This window comes from Cupressus sempervirens, chromosome 3, assembly GCF_028749045.1.
Source record: "Cupressus sempervirens isolate cs-2001-9-10 chromosome 3, ASM2874904v1, whole genome shotgun sequence".
NCBI lineage: Eukaryota > Viridiplantae > Streptophyta > Pinopsida > Cupressales > Cupressaceae > Cupressus > Cupressus sempervirens.
In genome coordinates this window covers 638,811,150-638,830,221 of record NC_143120.1, presented here as the reverse complement: position 1 = coordinate 638,830,221, position 19,072 = coordinate 638,811,150, and the positions used below count along the sequence as shown (strand labels likewise).

General features: G+C 31.9%; 1 pseudogene; it reads left to right on the top strand.

Moving 5' to 3' along the window:
- Nucleotides 1–19,072, top strand: part of LOC149568299 (peptidyl-prolyl cis-trans isomerase FKBP42-like) — a 28,767-nt pseudogene that overhangs the window by 680 nt on the left and 9,015 nt on the right.

Sequence of the window (19,072 nt, the reverse complement as noted above, 5' to 3'; positions counted from 1 at the left end):
ATTTATTAATAGTTAGAGATTAATAGAGCTATTAATATTTTAAATTAAATATGAAATTAAATAGTATATAACAATATTATATTTATATTTTAACTCAACTTATAAAAAAATGTATTTTTAACCACATTCAATTATAATTAATTGGAATATATTTAGTTAATATAAATAATATTTTGTTTAGTATATTATAATAAAAATTAATCTAGATTTATAGTTATAGATAATTTCAATTGTATTTTTAAAATATATATATATATATATAAAGTATTATTTCGATTCACTAATCAATATTTCTAAAATTAATAAAATTATAAAAGATTAAAAATATTTTAATTTTTTCATTAAAGTGTTTACTTTGTGAAGTTTGAAGTTTCAAATTTTAATATTTTAATAAATATATTATAACAAGTGATTAAAATGCTTATTAAAATAAAACTTAAATCATGATAGCAATATCACACTTATAAGAGCATTATGTTAAAAATATTTTAAATTTTTTTAATAAGAAAACATTTAGAAATAAATAGAAATGTAAAGATATATGTTTGGAAGAATGATTTATAAAATAAATTTAAGTATATATTTTTATTAACATATAAAAATAACTTAATAGTAGTTCTATGTATTTATATAAATGTTTAGGAAGATGATGTTTATGAAGACATGTTTACATAAATAAAAATATCAAAATCCTTAAAATGTTTTTAAAAATATTTAAAATATTTAGAATAATATTTAATCTAAATCATCTATGACCAAACGAATCTTAGTTGGAATTCAAAAATTTATGACTATTAACATTAATAAATAAATTTAACTTACTTAAACTAACCTTTACAAAAATCTATAAATATAATATTCATAAACTAACTTACAAATTACAAAACATAAACAAAAAATAATTTAAAAACAAAATCCTACCTTTACATTTTTCCACGGCCACAATGCCCCAGCCGGCACAGACTCCATACTCAACATGGCATGCCATGGAGAGGGAAAACAACATCAACCCATCCCGAACGATGGGGCTGGGTAGAGAACATCACAAAATTTTACTTTTCTTCTGCTAAGAGGAATGAAATATCAAATGGATGATCTGGGACTTTTTTTCTATTAATGTTTGTAAATTTTGTCTAACTAGTACTTATATCTTTGGAGGGTGCAAGTGTCAAGTCAATAGTTTTATGTATATTAAATGATTTCATTTTGTTCTTTATGTAAAAGTACTAGTCAAATAGTAGTAATGATTTTGAAAAATAAGGGAATTAGCATTTAATATGAAATGGAATATTAAAAAAATACATAGTATAGTTGTTTTTATTATTTTCATAAAAATTTTGACACTAAACACTTGATAGTAGTAGAGGAAACTCTTTCTTCCATGGGGATAAACTTTGAATGAATGATTTTTGCCTTCTACTTATGAATAAGACAACAATCAATTGCACATTATGTCACATTTATGCCAATGTCAAATCTTTTTTACTCACACACATAGCCATTCATTTCTCTATTCCTATATGCATCTTATCTTATCCCTCACTTTACCTTTCACATCTTATATCTCTCTATTGATCTACTATCCATCTATCACCTTATAGATCTTTATAATTTTATCTCTTTACTTCGACTCCATACCTCCTAGTTAGACTTATTCCTCCACCTCTCTTTATTAATTTCTCTACCTCTTTGTTACTAATTGAATACCAACATATCCATTTATATTAGACATAAAATTAAAAGGGTATGATACTATTATATTAAGTTATTTTAATTTACAAAATTCTTATTTTCTTTAACGCATTCACCTAATGAGCTTAATTATTAAAGTTTATCTTGTTATTTTTCCATCTAGAATTTTTCTTAAACATCACAGATACAATTTTATTCGATTAGATTATTTATTATGAATCACATTTATTTACTTGTAATTATGCAAAAGAATATGTAAAAATATTTTCTAGGTATTTTATTTCATGAAACAATGAGGACACATTCTTATTTTTTCTTTTTATTGCTTTAAATTACATAGTGATTATTTATTTTGAGTCACCTTGCCCAAGAACTCATAGATCTCCATTATGGACAAATGGTTCATCTACTCTACAAATTCATGCTATATCTTCTTGCTGAGTAGAACAACACAAGGTTTTAATATTTTTTTATTTTGCAATGGTTGAATGTGCACTATTTTAATTAGATGTTGTGCTTTCTACCATAAATATTACTTTGCATAAAAAAATATATCTACAATGAAATTTGTAGACTCATTGAACAATGATCGTCATCATTGTCTATGACCTTGATAAAGAATGCTCAATTTTCTCTATTTCTCTTTGATCCACCCTCTCCATCTATGTACTTACCAACATATATTTCTACTTATCTATTTTCCCTCTATCACCTCATATATCTTTATCATTCTATCTCTTCATCTCTCCCATCTCCTCTCTCCTCTTTTCAATTATTTTCACCCCACACCCTTCCACTTTGCCTCTCTCTGTCTACACAGTCCCTTTATTTCTTCTTCTCCTCTCTCTCTCTCTCTCTCTCTCTCTCTCTCTCTCTCTCTCTCTCTCTCTCTCTCTCTCTCTCACACACACACACACACACACACACACACACACACACACACACACACACACACACACACACACACACACACACACACACACACACACACACACGTGCATGCACAACATCATCTTACTATAAAATTGAACAATTTAATCATAATTATATATGTTGATTAATATTACTTGGATCTAGTTGGCACACATATTCAGTGTTATCTTTACATCACTTGATAGTAAAAAATTGAAAGATGGTTCAAATACTGAAGAAATTAGCATAAAATAATTATCTTTAAAAGTATTACCACAAATATAAATCCAAAGATAATTATTTATTCTAACTTAAAAATTTAATAATACCAATTCCTATATTCAAATAAAGCAATTTTAAATTTATTTATAATCATAACTTGATTTACAAGTACATTTATTAAAAATGAACTTTCTTTGCATTTGGAAACTCTTAAACACCTTTTCTTATCTTGCCTAAAATTTAAAATAATATAGCTTTGAATTTGTGGATTTCTTTAGCCCTTTAGACCTAAGATTTTGCATGGTGTGTGATCCTTATAAGGATTTTCACCTTATTTGTATTAAAAATGAATGGGTTTGACATGATTTCAAAATGGAAACATGTTATCTTTTCTATGGATTTAATATTGAAACACATTTCCCAATGTATTATAACTCTAAATGATATATTATTTTTGTGTTAACATAATCTTACACTTAAGAAAGCCAATGAATTTGTACTTAATGTGTGTTATTTGTAGATTCTACTTTACTAGTGGAGATGTGCATTATTTGTAGATTGTACTTTACTAGTGGAGAAATACCCCTTATATGATAGTTGGAATCATGTTCACTTTGTTCTTAGTGCCACTCTATATGATATTTAGGTTAGGGAAATTTCTCTTACAAGATATGTGTGTCAAGTTCATAAGAGTGTCCAAACAAATAAATATGTTCTTAACATGTCCTGTCTAGGTACAAGCTTGTAATGTGAAATTTTAATGTTTAAGTGGAGATATGTTACTTGCATCTTGATATTCAAGATTTGGATATTTTGACATTATTCAAGACTTAGATGGACAGTGGCTTGTTCTATCTATTAATTTTGACCTTACAATAGTGTTTTGCATCTATGATATGTACTAAGAATTTGATTTTGGGAATGGAATGATCGAACACATATGGATGCAAATTTATGATAGGATAGAATTAGACTATGATGTGATGCAAAATGTTAATTTGATTATGATGATTTATGATATGTAGATTTTGATATTTTAACATTTTTAATCATTTATTTGAAATGATTAGGAAATTCAATTTAATTGAATTATGTTAATATGGATTACATAACATTTGAAATTATATGCATTTATGATATATGTATTTTATATGACCTCCTTGGACTACTAATGCTCAAGTTTAATATGCAGAAAGTGAAACCATGAAATTTATTTTGGGGAAACAAGTTCCAAACCTATGTGAACACAATTTATACAAGGAAAATCTTTGAAAGATTCAAAAACCTCATTGTGATACATTTTATTTTGTAAATGTGAGCTTTCTTGTGTGTGAAATTTTTAAATCATAAAGATGCATTAGGGACATGTCATGATGATGTGGAATGTGCTTTTATGTGTCACTTGACACTTGTGGATTTTGTGTACAATGACATGTCATGTAGGGTTTTTGGTCATCGTGGCATTTTACTGTAAAAACAATTACTTTGTTAATGAGTAAGTAAACCCACTTGAAAAGGGGTAGGATGGGTCACAATCAAAAAAAATTCGAATTTGGACTTGATTAGGGTTTTGAGGACTCATTAGGTGGTCCCAAAGTGTCTTTTATGTGAAAATGAGCTACCCATGTAATAGTATAACATGTTAGGGACCTAATTTTGACCATGATAGTGACTAGACAACCTAAGGGGGCCCTTTACCCATGCATTCTTCCACCATTCCAAAAATGGACTTGTCACATGTGTTCTCTCCCATGTTTTCACTAAGTCAAATATAGGAAACTTACACGGAGACAAGTTTGTAAGAGGAAGTGGTTTGGTGTTTTTGCTAAAAAAAGAGTTAGTAGGAAAGGCCTTTTTAGGGAGTCTTAGGAAAACTAGTGGGGTGTTCACCCATTCTCTAAGTTTAGTGACAGTTAGGGTTTTGTAGGATGAGTAAGGGAGCTCTACAACAATTATCATTGCCTTTAGCTTGGACCAAGGTTGCTGTTCAAACCATGATCATTTTTCTTTTAGCATTGCATAATGAATCTATCACTAGTACATTTGCATCCATTTTTCTACCAAAATTTTTGACTGATTCTATGAATCCTCTTTATTTTTTGTTTTCATTCCTGCATTGGTTGCAAAATTTTTTGTTTCCCCTTTTCGTCAAAATTTTGACCAACATCAAATTACCCAAAGTGGGTCATAACAAATTTTTGACTAACCAAATTTGGATAAAGTCGATGCAAAGACTAGAAATGCCAAATATTTTTGCCCACATTTTCTGAACTTTGGTGAGTGCACACCAAATATGTTTGCCCACATTTTCTAAACTTTGGTGAGTATAGATATTGGATTAGCATTTTGCATAGGGTTTCCCCATGTTTTTTGAACTTTGGTCAGTGTAGATATCGGATTGGAATTTCGCATAGGGTTTGTCCATGAACAAGTTTTCTTCTAGGTGTTGTATGTCAACTTGGTCCAATGCAAAACCATTCTTTCAATACCTGCTATGACCAACTAGTTAGAGTGAATAACATTCAGCTGGTTAACCATAGCTTGTGTCAAAAGGGATAGTTGGGTGTTGAACAAAGCATAACTTAATGGGAAGGATTGATTCATAGTTGATTTCAAGATTTGGATGTTTGTAAATTGATTATTATAGGGTTTACTAGGCGATATTGAAAAGTGGGTCCTTTGTCTTAAGGGAGAAATTTTGCATTTTAAGTTAAATTAATGTTAATAATCATAAATTTTTGAATTCCAACTAAGATTCATTTAAAATTCGTTAGGTCATAAATGATTTAAAATAAATATTGTTTCAAATATTTTAATTATTTTTTAAAATGTTTTAAGAATTTTGATATTTATATTATATTTTATTAAAGTTAAATTAATTGTAAATTATTATATTTAAAATTTCTAAGTGAAAATAATGTGAATGTGAATATTAATTATTTTTAATATATGTGATTAATTTAAAATTATTCATTTAAAAAAGTAACTTTAATAATATTTTTAACATAAATTGAAGTTTGAATTTATATGTTGATTAAATTGTAATATAATTTTAAAATTTATTTAATTTAATTTATGTGTGATTAGATTGAGATATTCATTTTTATTCATGACATCCGTTTTTATGTTTTATTCAATTTCGGTTCAAGTTCAATATTGTAAATTAAGTTAGATTTATAGTCATAGTTAGATTTATTAATAGTTAGAGATTAATAGAGTTATTAATATTTTAAATTAAATATGAAATTAAATAGTATATAACAATATTATATTTATATTTTAACTCAACTTATAAAAAAATGTATTTTTAACCACATTCAATTATAATTAATTGGAATATATTTAGTTAATATAAATAATATTTTGTTTAGTATATTATAATAAAAATTAATCTAGATTTACAGTTATAGATAATTTCAATTGTATTTTTAATATATATATATATAAAGTATTATTTTGATTCACTAATTAATATTTCTAAAATTAATAAAATTATAAAAGATTAAAAATATTTTAATTTTTTCATTAAAGTGTTTACTTTGTGAAGTTTGAAGTTTCAAATTTTAATATTTTAATAAATATATTATAACAAGTGATTAAATTGCTTATTAAAATAAAACTTAAATCATGATAGCAATATCACACTTATAAGAGCATTATGTTAAAAATATTTTAAATTTTTTTAATAAGAAAACATTTAGAAATAAATAGAAATGTAAAGATATATGTTTGGAAGAATGATTTATACAATAAATTTAAGTATATATTTTTATTAACATATAAAAATATCTTAATAGTAGTTCTATGTATTTATATAAATGTTTAGGAAGATGATGTTTATGAAGACATGTTTACATAAATAAAAATATCAAAATCCTTAAAATGTTTTTTAAAATATTTAAAATATTTTGAATAATATTTAATCTAAATCATCTATGACCAAATGAATCTTAGTTGGAATTCAAAAATTTATGACTATTAACATTAATAAATAAATTTAACTTACTTAAACTAACCTTTACAAAAATCTATTAATATAATATTCATAAACTAACTTACAAATTACAAAACATAAAGAAAAAATAATTTAAAAACAAAATCCTAACTTTACATTTTTCCACGGCCACAATGCCCCAGCCGGCACAGACTCTGTACTCAACATGGCATGCCATGGAGAGGGAAAAAAACATCCACCCATCCCGAACGATGGGGCTGGGTAGACAAAATCACAAAATTTTACTTTTCTTCTGCTAAGAGGAAAGAAATATCAAATGGATGATCTGGGACTTTTTTTCTATTAATGTTTGTAAATTTTGTCTAACTAGTACTTATATCTTTGGAGGGTGCAAGTGTCAAGTCAATAGTTTTATGTATATTAAATGATTTCATTTTGTTCTTTGTGTAAAAGTACTAGTCAAATAGTAGTAATGATTTTGAAAAATAAGGGAATTAGCATTTAATATGAAATGGAATATTAAAAAAATACATAGCATAGTTGTTTTTATTATTTTCATAGAAATTTTGACACTAAACACTTGATAGTAGTAGAGGAAAATCTTTCTTCCATGGGGATAAACTTTGAATGAATGATTTTTGCCTTCTACTTATGAATAAGACAACAATCAATTGCACATTATGTCACATTTATGCCAATGTCAAATCTTTTTTACTCACACACATAGCCATTCATTTCTCTATTCCTATATGCATCTTATCTTATCCCTCACTTTACCTTTCACATCTTATATCTCTCTATTGATCTACTATCCATCTATCACCTTATAGATCTTTATAATTTTATCTCTGTACTTCGACTCCATACCTCCTAGTTAGACTTATTCCTCCACCTCTCTTTATTAATTTCTCTACCTCTTTGTTACTAATTGAATACCAACATATCCATTTATATTAGACATAAAATTAAAAGGGTATGATACTATTATATTAAGTTATTTTAATTTACAAAATTCTTATTTTCTTTAACTCATTCACCTAATGAGCTTAATTATTAAATTTTATCTTGTTATTTTTCCATCTAGAATTTTTCTTAAACATCACATATACAATTTTATTCGATTAGATTATTTATTATGAATCACATTTATTTACTTGTAATTATGCAAAAGAATATGTAAAAATATTTTCTAGGTATTTTATTTCATGAAACAATGAGGACACATTCTTATTTTTTCTTTTTATTGCTTTAAATTACATAGTGATTATTTATTTTGAGTCACCTTGCCCAAGAACTCATAGATCTCCATTATGGACAAATGGTTCATCTACTCTACAAATTCATGCTATATCTTCTTGCTGAGTAGAACAACACAAGGTTTTAATATTTTTTTATTTTGCAATGGTTGAATGTGCACTATTTTAATTAGATGTTGTGCTTTCTACCATAAATATTACTTTGCATAAAAAAAAAAATCTACAATGAAATTTGTAGACTCATTGAACAATGATCGTCATCATTGTCTATGACCTTGATAAAGAATGCTCCATTTTCTCTATTTCTCTTTGATCTGCCCTCTCCATCTATGTACTTACCAACATATATTTCTACTTATCTATTGTCCCTCTATCACCTCATATATCTTTATCATTCTATCTGTTCATCTCTCCCGTCTCCTCTCTCCTCTTTTCAATTATTTCACCCCACACCCTTCCACTTTGCCTCTCTCTATCTACACATTCCCTTTATTTCTTCTTCTTCTTCTTCTCTCTCTCTCTCTCTCTCTCTCTCTCTCACACACACACACACACACACACACACACACACACACACACACATACACACACACACACACACACACACACACGTGCGCGCAAAACATCATCTTACTATAAAATTGAACAATTTAATCATAATTACATATGTTGATAAATATTATTTGGATCTAGTTGACACACATATTCAGTGTTATCTTTACATCACTTGATAGTAAAAAATTGAAAGATGGTTCAAATACTGAAGAAATTAACATAAAATAATTATCTTTAAAAGTATTACCACAAATATAAATCCAAAGATAATTATTTATTCTAACTTAAAAATTTAATAATACCAATTCCTATATTCAAATAAAGCAATTTTAAATTTATTTATAATCATAACTTGATTTACAAGTACATTTATTAAAAATGAACTTTCTTTGCATTTGGAAACTCTTAAACACCTTTTCTTATCTTGCCTAAAATTTAAAATAATATAGCTTTGAATTTGTGAATTTCTTTAGCCCTTTAGACCTAAGATTTTTCATGGTGTATGATCCTTATAAGGATTGTCACCTTATTTGTATTAAAAATCAATGGGTTTGACATGATTTCAAAATGGAAACATGTTATCTTTTCTATGGATTTAATATTGAAACACATTTCCCAATGTATTATAAATCTAAATGATATATTATTTTTGTTTTAACATAATCTTACACTTAAGAAAGCCAATGAATTTGTACTTAATGTGTGTTATTTGTAGATTCTACTTTACTAGTGGAGATGTGCATTATTTGTAGATTGTACTTTACTAGTGGAGAAATACCCCTTATATGATAGTTGGAATCATGTTCACTTTTTTCTTAGTGCCACTCTATATGATATTTAGGTTAGGGAAATTTCTCTTACAAGATATGTGTGTCAAGTTCATAAGAGTGTCCAAACAAATAAATATGTTCTTAACATGTCCTGTCTAGGTACAAGCTTGTAATGTGAAATTTTAATGTTTAAGTGGAGATATGTTACTTGCATCTTGATATTCAGGATTTGGATATTTTGACATTATTCAAGACTTAGATGGACAGTGGCTTGTTCTATCTATTAATTTTAACCTTACAGTAGTGTTTTGCATCTATGATATGTACTAAGAATTTGATTTTGGGAATGGAATGATCGAACACATATGGATGCAAATTTATGATAGGATAGAATTAGACTATGATGTGATGCAAAATGTTAATTTGATTATGATGATTTATGATATGTAGATTTTGATATTTTAACATTTTTAATCATTTATTTGAAATGATTAGGAAATTCAATTTAATTGAATTATGTTAATATGGATTACATAACATTTGAAATTATATGCATTTATGATATATGTATTTTATATGACCTCCTTGGACTACCAATGCTCAAGTTTAATATGCAGAAAGTAAAACCATGAAATTTATTTTGGGGAAACAAGTTCCAAACCTATGTGACCACAGTTTAACCAAGGCAAATCTTTGGAAGATTCAAAAGCCTCATTGTGATACATTTTATTTTGTAAATGTGAGCTTTCTTGTTTGTGAAATTTTTAAAACATAAAGATGCATTAGGGACATGTCATGATGATGTGGAATGTGCTTTTATGTGTCACTTGACACTTGTGGATTTCGTGTACAATGACATGTCATGTAGGGTTTTTTGGTCATGGTGGCATTTTATCGTAAAAAAAAATACCTTGTTAATGAGTAAGTAAACCCACTTGACAAGGGGTAGGATGGGTCACAATCAAAGAAAATTCGAATTTGGACTTGACTAGGGTTTTGAGGACTCATTAGGTGGTCCCAAAGTGTCTTTTATGTGAAAATGAGCTACCCATGTGATAGTATAACATGTTAGGGACCTAATTTTGACCATGATAATGACTAGACAACCTAAGGGGGCCCTTTACCCATGCATTCTTCCACCATTTCAAAAATGGACTTGTCACATGTGTTCTCTCCCATGTTTTCACTAAGTCAAATATAGAAAACTTACAGGGAGACAAGTTTGTAAGAGGAACTTGGTTTGGTGTTTTTGCTAAAAAAAGAGTTAGTAGGAAAGGCATTTTTAGGGAGTCTTGGGAAAACTAGTGGGGTGTTCACCCACTCTCTAAGTTTAGTGACAGTTAGGGTTTTGTAGGATGAGTAAGGGAGCTCTACAACAATTATCATTGCCTTTAGCTTGGACCAAGGTTGCTGTTCAAACCATGATCATTTTTCTTTTAGCATTGCATAATGAATTTGTCACTAGTACATTTGCATCCATTTTTCTACCAAAATTTTTGACCGATTCTATGAATCCTCTTTATTTTTTGTTTTCATTCCTACATTGGTTGCAAAATTATTTTTTTCCCCTTTTCATCAAAATTTTGACCAACATCAAATTACCCAAAGTGGGTCATAACAAATTTTTGACTAACCAAATTTGGATAAAGTCAATTCAAAGACTAGAAATGCCAAATGTTTTTGCCCACATTTTCTGAACTTTGGTGAGTGCACACCAAATATGTTTGCCCACATTTTCTAAACTTTGGTGAGTATAGATATTGGATTAGCATTTTGCATAGGGTTTCTCCATGTTTTTTGAACTTTGGTCAGTGTAGATATCGGATTGGCATTTCACATAGGGTTTGCCCATGAACAAGTTTTCTTCTAGGTGCCGTATGTCAACTTGGTCTAATGCAAAACCATTCTTTCAATACCTGCTATGACCAACTAGTTAGAGTGAATAACATTCAAGTGGTTAACCATAGCTTGCGTCAAAAGGGATAGTTGGGAGTTGAACAAAGCATAACTTAATGGGAAGGATTGATTCACAGTTGATTTCAAGATTTGGATGTTTATAAATTTATTATTATAGGGTTTACTAGGCGATATTGAAAAGTGGGTCCTTTGTCTTAAGGGAGAAATTTTGCATTTTCAGAGCACACAACTCTTACTGACCTAATTAAGCATTTATGAACCATCAAAGATCATTATTCAACATAAAACAAGAGAGGCTTTGGTGTGGGCTTGTTGGATAAGGTATGCATAGTTGGAAGACAAGGAGCTATTTTTATACTTTGTAATTTATGATTTCCTTTAGTCATCCATATTAATTACAACTACATAATCAAGTGAACATACCATTCTACAGCATAGTTTGCAAAAAATAAAAATTATACATTTCCTAAATACTAGCATAATACCAAATAGTTGTCAGTTGCTTTTATCAATGTTTCAAATATGTATCTAGCTCATTTCAAGCATATTCTTATCATATTGTTCTTTTGGACCCTTAGATAACATGTGGTTCTATTGATAATCACCCTCTCTATAGTTAACAAAAGAAATTAATCATTAAGGTCACTCAAAAGTCATTCTTTGAACATTGAATAAGAAATGGACATTTCATAAGCTTCCTTGATAAATAACTTGACCAGTTCTTGAGAATAGTGCATACTAAATAGAGAATGAGTAGTCCAATCTCTTGAACTCGATTGTTAAAAACTACAATCAATATCACAAATAAAATCCTAACCATTCCAATGTGAATTTAACATATGTGCACTTGCATTATTCTTGCAAATGAATAGTCTTCCAATAAATACAACATACCCCTTCACAATTTGTGCCTTAGTGCATACTACTTAGAGAATGAGTAGTGCAATCTCTTGAACTCCATTGTTTAAACTGTTGTTAGGATCACCAATAAAATCCTAAAAAATTTTATATGAATTCAACATATGCACACCTACATTTTTTTGGCAAATGCACACTCTTTCAATAAGTCCAGCAGATCCTTCAAAATTGGTGTATTAGTTGCAAATATACACTTATTTCCTTCCCAGCTCTTTAACCAACATTCATATTGATAAAAAATTATGCACATTTTTGTTTAGAACACTTCCATCACAAGGAATAAGATAATCTATTCATTCTATGGAATACACTTTCATCATAGTCTATAGTAACAACAATATCCATGTCTAAAGTAACGTACTTTTATATTGTACATGAAGAGCACCGCATATCACATAAAACTATATCTTGGTCCCTACAGTCTAATTAGCTCATAGCTTGTAGTTAGTTTGTAGTGTTTATTGGGTTTGGTATATTCTTTGCATTGTCATTAATCTTTGGAAAAGGCCAAAAAAAGATATTATACCATGACTATCACCCTTATTAGGTCAGTAAAGAGATGTGAATTTGGATCTACAAATAGTTTGTATTAGGAAAGTCACTTAGTGAGATTTGAAATTCTGATCTTATTTAAGAACACAAGTCCTCTCAAGTCATATGTCATAAAATATAGGACTTATAAGTACTCTAAAAAGTATAATAGTTAACAAACAAGAAAAAGTTTGTCCCAATTTATTTCTATGACACAAACTACCTAATAATTACTCTTAAAGTACAGTCCCAAAGTCATGATTTGTCCTACACAATCAGCCGTAGAAGAACATAAATACTCCATTCCCTGAATAGAAAATGCTATTAAAGTTGAAATCTACTGTACTCATCACCCCAACTCTAGTTGGATAACTGATCTCTTTGAAAAGTCAAGCATAACTCCCATACTGCACTGCAAAAAACTGACATAATTAATAGAAATTTCTATTGAATGTTATTTTTCATATTTAATTTTCCAAATTACAACCCCCTTTTGAAGAATCATTTTCCTCTAGGCTTCCATATCATCAAAAAAGTTGAAGGAATGGACTAATGTGATGCTATAGGATAAATCAATGGTGATGGGACAAGGACATGTTCTGAAGCCACCTTATCATTGCACATGAAAGTAAGATATTTTCCATACGCCCAAAAGTTTCATTTTGTGGTGTGAGTAATAATGACTTGTTTTCCATTCACCAACTATTGCTTCTCTTGAAAATGTAATTCAATGCAAATGCAATGTAGTTCCAATGTATGTCTCTATAAAATGTCACTAGATAATTACTTCTAGCCATTAATGGTTTCAACTTTCAAGAGCGTTCCTTAAGGCTTGTTCAAATTAACTAAAGATATGTATGTGTAAAACTATAAAAAGCACAAAGAATGAAGGCAATAGAGTTGACAGGAATCTAAAACAAAGTTTTTGGTCTCTAATTTTGATGGTAAATGATCTTATCTTCTAATATACTTGTGGAAGCAATAAATTTTTCTTATGATTCAAAATTGCATGCATAGCTTGCCTAAACTTGAGGCTAATTCTTTGACACCCTTGGTATCCAAGAGATCATCTGAAACGCCAACCACTATGAACATAAAATTTGGTCTTTAAAGTGGACTATAGTAATAAAAAGCTTTTTGGTGCACTTATTTTTGATAGAATTGTGGAAGCAATGGGTTTTTCTTATGAGGCAAAATTGCATAGATAGCCTACCTAAACTTGAGCCCAAGTCTTTGACATCCTTAATATCCAATAGATAATCTCAAAGGCTAACCTTAATGAACACAAAATTTGGTCTTTAAAGTTGACTATGGTATTAAGAAGCTCATAGGTGCATTTATCTTGAGATTTCTTCATTCAAATTAGATAAAGCCTACAAGCATACATAACTTTTACCTTAAAATGTTCTTTTCATCTTTGACATAGACAATAGCAAAGTAACATGATTTTAGAAGTAATATTTGCACTTGTTATCACCTAGATGCAATCTCAATTTATATGTTGGAGCATTTCTTAATTAAAATCAATGTAAAATCATAGTGAGAATGTTATACAATGAAAGTAAACTCAAAATTAATCTCCACTGCATGTGTTTTAGAATGCAATTTCATTGAAGACAAAAATCAATGGATCTGAGACAAGATTCCACCATAGCTTTTGGCAACAAATCAGTGTTCCGTAAAGCACATTGTTGACTTCTCTACAACTTAGGCACAATAACTATTGCACAAGCTCTAAAGTATTTTTTAAGAAAAATTGTTTTGTAGCCTTTCAGAACCATCAAAGTTTAAGTTAGGCTTTTAGTTTTCTTAATTAGGTGATTAGAATTTCTTGAAAACTCTTCTATTATATTTATAGCACTTATAATTGATTAGTTTTCCTATTTCATGAAGATTTTTGGTTAAACATGATTAGTCTAAAGACCCATTTATATCATACCCAGAAATACTTGGGGGTTTTGAATCTTAAGTGGATTGGCAAGGGTGTGTTACTTCCCAAGCTTGATCAAAATTTTGTGAATGGAAATTCAAAGAGTACAAATGGTTTAGTGAGAAAATATTCTTCCTACAACAAGAATCTAGTATATTTTGGTTGACCATTGAGTGTGCTATTACCTAAAAGATTACCTCAATATATGGGTGTTTAATAGAGTGATGAAGTTGGGGTCAATGGAAAAGAGACTTACTCTCAAAAAATGCCAGTGATCATTTAAATTGATAGGTTTGGATACATTATTATAGGGAGGTCAAATTTCAACACCCATAGGCTGTGTTCTTGTTTTTGACCATAGAGAGGTCTTTAGTTTAAGAGTTTTACAAGGTCTTAAGTATTAAGACTTCTACCATTAGGTTTCTCAAGTACTTTACCTGTAGAAAAGATGATGTGTGCAACATTATTATCTTATGGTTATTGTGGAGAGGTAGCTAAGGAACACCACCTCAGAAGATCCCTATAGCCTTGAAATACTTAGTATATCCATGATTACATCAAAGGCTACAACATAGAAGCTCACAGAACATTGATTTATTGACCATGGTGCAAATTCATTAACAAATATCTTTACCTGTTCTTGTATAGTGTTAATGGAAGTGAACCTTTTGACTTTTGATTCATGGTATAATTATTGTTAATTAAGGCAATAATTTTTGCTATTGCAGATAGTCTTCATCTTTCCTATTGTTTCTTTATTTTGGCACATGGCGTTGCTTCCTATAGATTAAATTGTGGTTACTTCAGTTTGTGCATCTCAATTCCTTGCTGTAAAAAAATTATCTGGGGCAAGAAGTAGTCTGACTATGATCTCAAGAAATTGTGGCATCTATGGTTGATGCAAATGCCTACCAAATGAGAGGCGAAATACTTTATCAAGGTAGCATGATAATAATTTTTTACAACTTGTGAACTTCATCTACCCTCAGGTTGTAATTTAATACCATTTGATGAACATTTTTAATGAGTTCTTGAATGTTAACAATCATTGATTATATAAATTATTCATAGAAATGGTCAGAAAACCAATGCCTAATTAGTCATTTTGAAATATCATTGTTATGGGTAAGTGCACCAAGTTGTGGTACCAAAAGGGGGGTATACGTGGACACTTTTTTTTTTTTTTTTTTTTTTTTTTCTGAAATCAAGAATTTCTGAACTTCAACAAGAATTTGAAGATAGTTATGCTCAAAATTTTAAGATATGACAAAAACAAAAGTAGTAGTTTATCCCAAACTTTTCGGGTAATTTTATAATGTGTTTTTTTAAAAAAATGAATTTTTTAACTAGACACATCCCAAAAAAATGAAATATCTATGTGCTCCCCCTATATATGATTGAAACTGATCTAAAATCAAAACTTCTTTTTTTCAAAGTGTGTAGAATGGAGTCTAGTTTCTAAAAATCTAAGTTGCAAAATTCAATGAATGAGCTAAAATCTACAACCCAATTAGTACATGGTGGTTTTTGACAAAAAATAGACATATAGTCAAAAGAAATTATAGATGAAAGGCTTGAAATAGTTCAAATTAAAAATAAATTATATGGTTATATAGCTAACATAGAGACCTCCAATGTCATGTAACCTGATCTTATCGATGCCCACCCATGAGGAATCTTGAAGGAGAGCACACAAGAAAAATCAATATTTTTTTGTATGTTTGCAAAAAAACACGTCTCAAACCTATTTATAGACTCCAAGGAAAAACCAAGCCTTAGCCTTGGTTTAATGCAAAGCTTTGAATAGCACGTATGCACCATTTAAAGCTTTTTGAATTTGAGTCTTAATAGCATGTGTGCGCTATAGTGCGCACACACTATTGAGACCTAAATAGTGAATAGAGAAGGAAAAAGAGACACAAAGAAAGAGCAAGAGAGAGGGAGGATGGCTATATGTGTAAGAGAGAGAGAGAAAGTAGGGGATGGGAGAGGGGAGAGAGAGAGTAGGGGATGGAAGAGAGAGGAAGTGAGAGAGAGTAGGGGTAGCAAAGAGAGTACAGGATGGGAGAGAGAGGAAGTGTGAGAGAGAGTAGGGGTGGCAAATAGAGAGTACAAGATGGGGAAGAGAGATTGATAGTAGGGGATGGGAGAGAGAGGAAGTGTGAGAGAGTGAGTAGGGGTGGTAGAGAGAGTACGAGATGATAGAGAGAGAGAGTAGGTAGTGGGAGAGGGACTGAGAGAGGGAGAACGAGGAGGATGGGAGTGTGTGTAAGAGAGAGTAGGGCATGGGAGAGTTTGAGAGTGTGAGAGAGAGTAGGGGTGGCAGAGAGAGGAAGTAGGGGATGGGAGAGGGGAGAGCGAGAGAATAGGGGATGGGGGAGAGAGAGTAGAGAGGGAGAGAGTGAGAGAGAGAGAGAGAGAGATAGTAGGTGATGGAAGAGGGAGTGGGAAAGGGAGAGAGAGGGGGGGATGGGAGTGTGTGAGAGAGATCTAGAGAGTAGGGGATGAGAGAGGAGAGAGAGAGGGGGATGGGTGTGTGTGGTGTGTGTGAAAGAGAGAGAGTAGAAGATGGGAGAGGTGAGACTAAGAGAGTAGAGGTTGGGAGAGAGAGAGAGTAGGCAATGGGAGAGGGAGTGGGAGAGGGAGAGAGAGAGAGAGGGGGGAATGGGCATGTGTGTAAGAGAGAGAGTAGGCATGGCAGAGAGAGAGTATACGATGGGAGAGAGAGATTGAGAGTAGGGGATGGGGAGAGAGAGTATATGATGGGAGAGAGAGATTGAGAGTAAGGGATGGGGGAGGGAGGGAGAGAGAGAGAGAGAGAGAGAGAGAGAGAGAGAGAGAGAGAGAGTAGGTTGTGGGAGATGGAGTGGGAGAGGGAGAGAAAGAGAGAGAGGAGGATGGGAGTGCATGTGTGTGAAAGAGAGAGAATAGGGAATGGGGGAAGGGGGAGAGAGAGAGAGAGAGAGAGTAGCTCAAGAAAGAGTAGGGGATGGGAGAGAGAGTAGGTGTTGGGAGAGGGAGTGGGAGAGGGAGAGAGAGGGGGGGATAGAAATGTGTGTAAGAGAGAGAGAGAGAGAGTAGGGGATGGGAGAGAGTGTGAAAATGTGAGAGAGAGTAGGAGGTGGTAGAGAGAGAGTAGAGAGAGAGAGAGAGTAGGTGGTGGGAGAGGGAGTGGGAGAGGGAGAGCAAGTGAGAGATAGAGTAGGGGATGGGAGAGGAGAGGGGGGGGGATGGGTGTGTGTGTGAAAGATATAGTAGGGAATGGGAGAGGGGAGAGAGAGACAAAGATAGTAAGGGATGAGAGAGAAAGAGAGTAGGGAGTGGGAGAGGGAGAGAGAGAAGGGGGATGGGAGTGTGTGTAAGAGAGAGAGTAGGGGATGAGAGAGAGTGTGAGAGAGGGTAGGGGTGGTAGAGAGAGAGTGAGAATAGGGGATGGGAGAGAGAGAGTAGAGAGGGAGAGAGTGAGAGAGAGAGATAGCAGGTAGTGGGAGAGGGAGTGGGAGGGAGAGAGAGAGGGGGAATGGGAGTGTGTGTGAGAGATCTAGAGAGTAGAGGATGGGAGAGGAGAGAGAGAGGGGGGATGGGAGTGTGTATCTGTGAAAGAGAGAGTTTAGGGGATAGGAGAGGGGAGAGAGAGAGTAGGGGATGGGGAAGAGAGAGTAGTTGGTGGGAGAGGGAGTGGGAGAGGGAAAGAGAAAGGGGGAATGGGAATGTGTGTAAGAGAGATAAAGTAGGGGATGGGAGAGAGTGTGAGAGTGTGAGAGAGAGTAGGGGGTGGCAGAGAGAGCTTGTACGAGATAGGAGAGAGAGAGAATGAGAGTAGGGGATGGGAGAGAGTGAGAGAGAGAGTAGGGGATGGGAGAGAGAAAGTAGAGAGGGAGAAAGAGTACTTGAGAGAGAGATAGTAGGCAGTGCGAGAGGGAGTGGGAGAGGGATAGAGAGATGGGGGATGGGAGTTTGTGTGAAAAATCTAGAGAGTAGGGAATGGGAGAGGAGAAAGAGGGGGGGATGGGAGTGTGCATGTTTGTGAAAGAGAGAGTAGCGGATGGGAGAGGGGAGAGAGAGAGTAGGGGATGGGGGAGAGAGAGTAGGCAGTGAGAGAGGAAGTGGGAGAGGGGGAGAAAGAGGAGGAATGGGAATGTGTATGAGAGAGAGAGAGATAGAGATAGAGAGTAGGGGATGGTAGAGAGTGTTAGAGTGTGAGAGAGAGTAGGCAATGGCAAAGAGAGCTCGTACAGGATGGGAGAGAGAGTGAGAGTAGGGGATGGGGGATAGAGAGTAGGCGGTGGGAGAGGGAGAGAGTGAGAATAAAGGATGGGAGAGAGTGCAATGTTGTAAATGCTCTATTTTCAATTGAACTTGATCCTCCATGTGCCACCCCAACCAATAGTAACTAGATCATCAACAATCAACA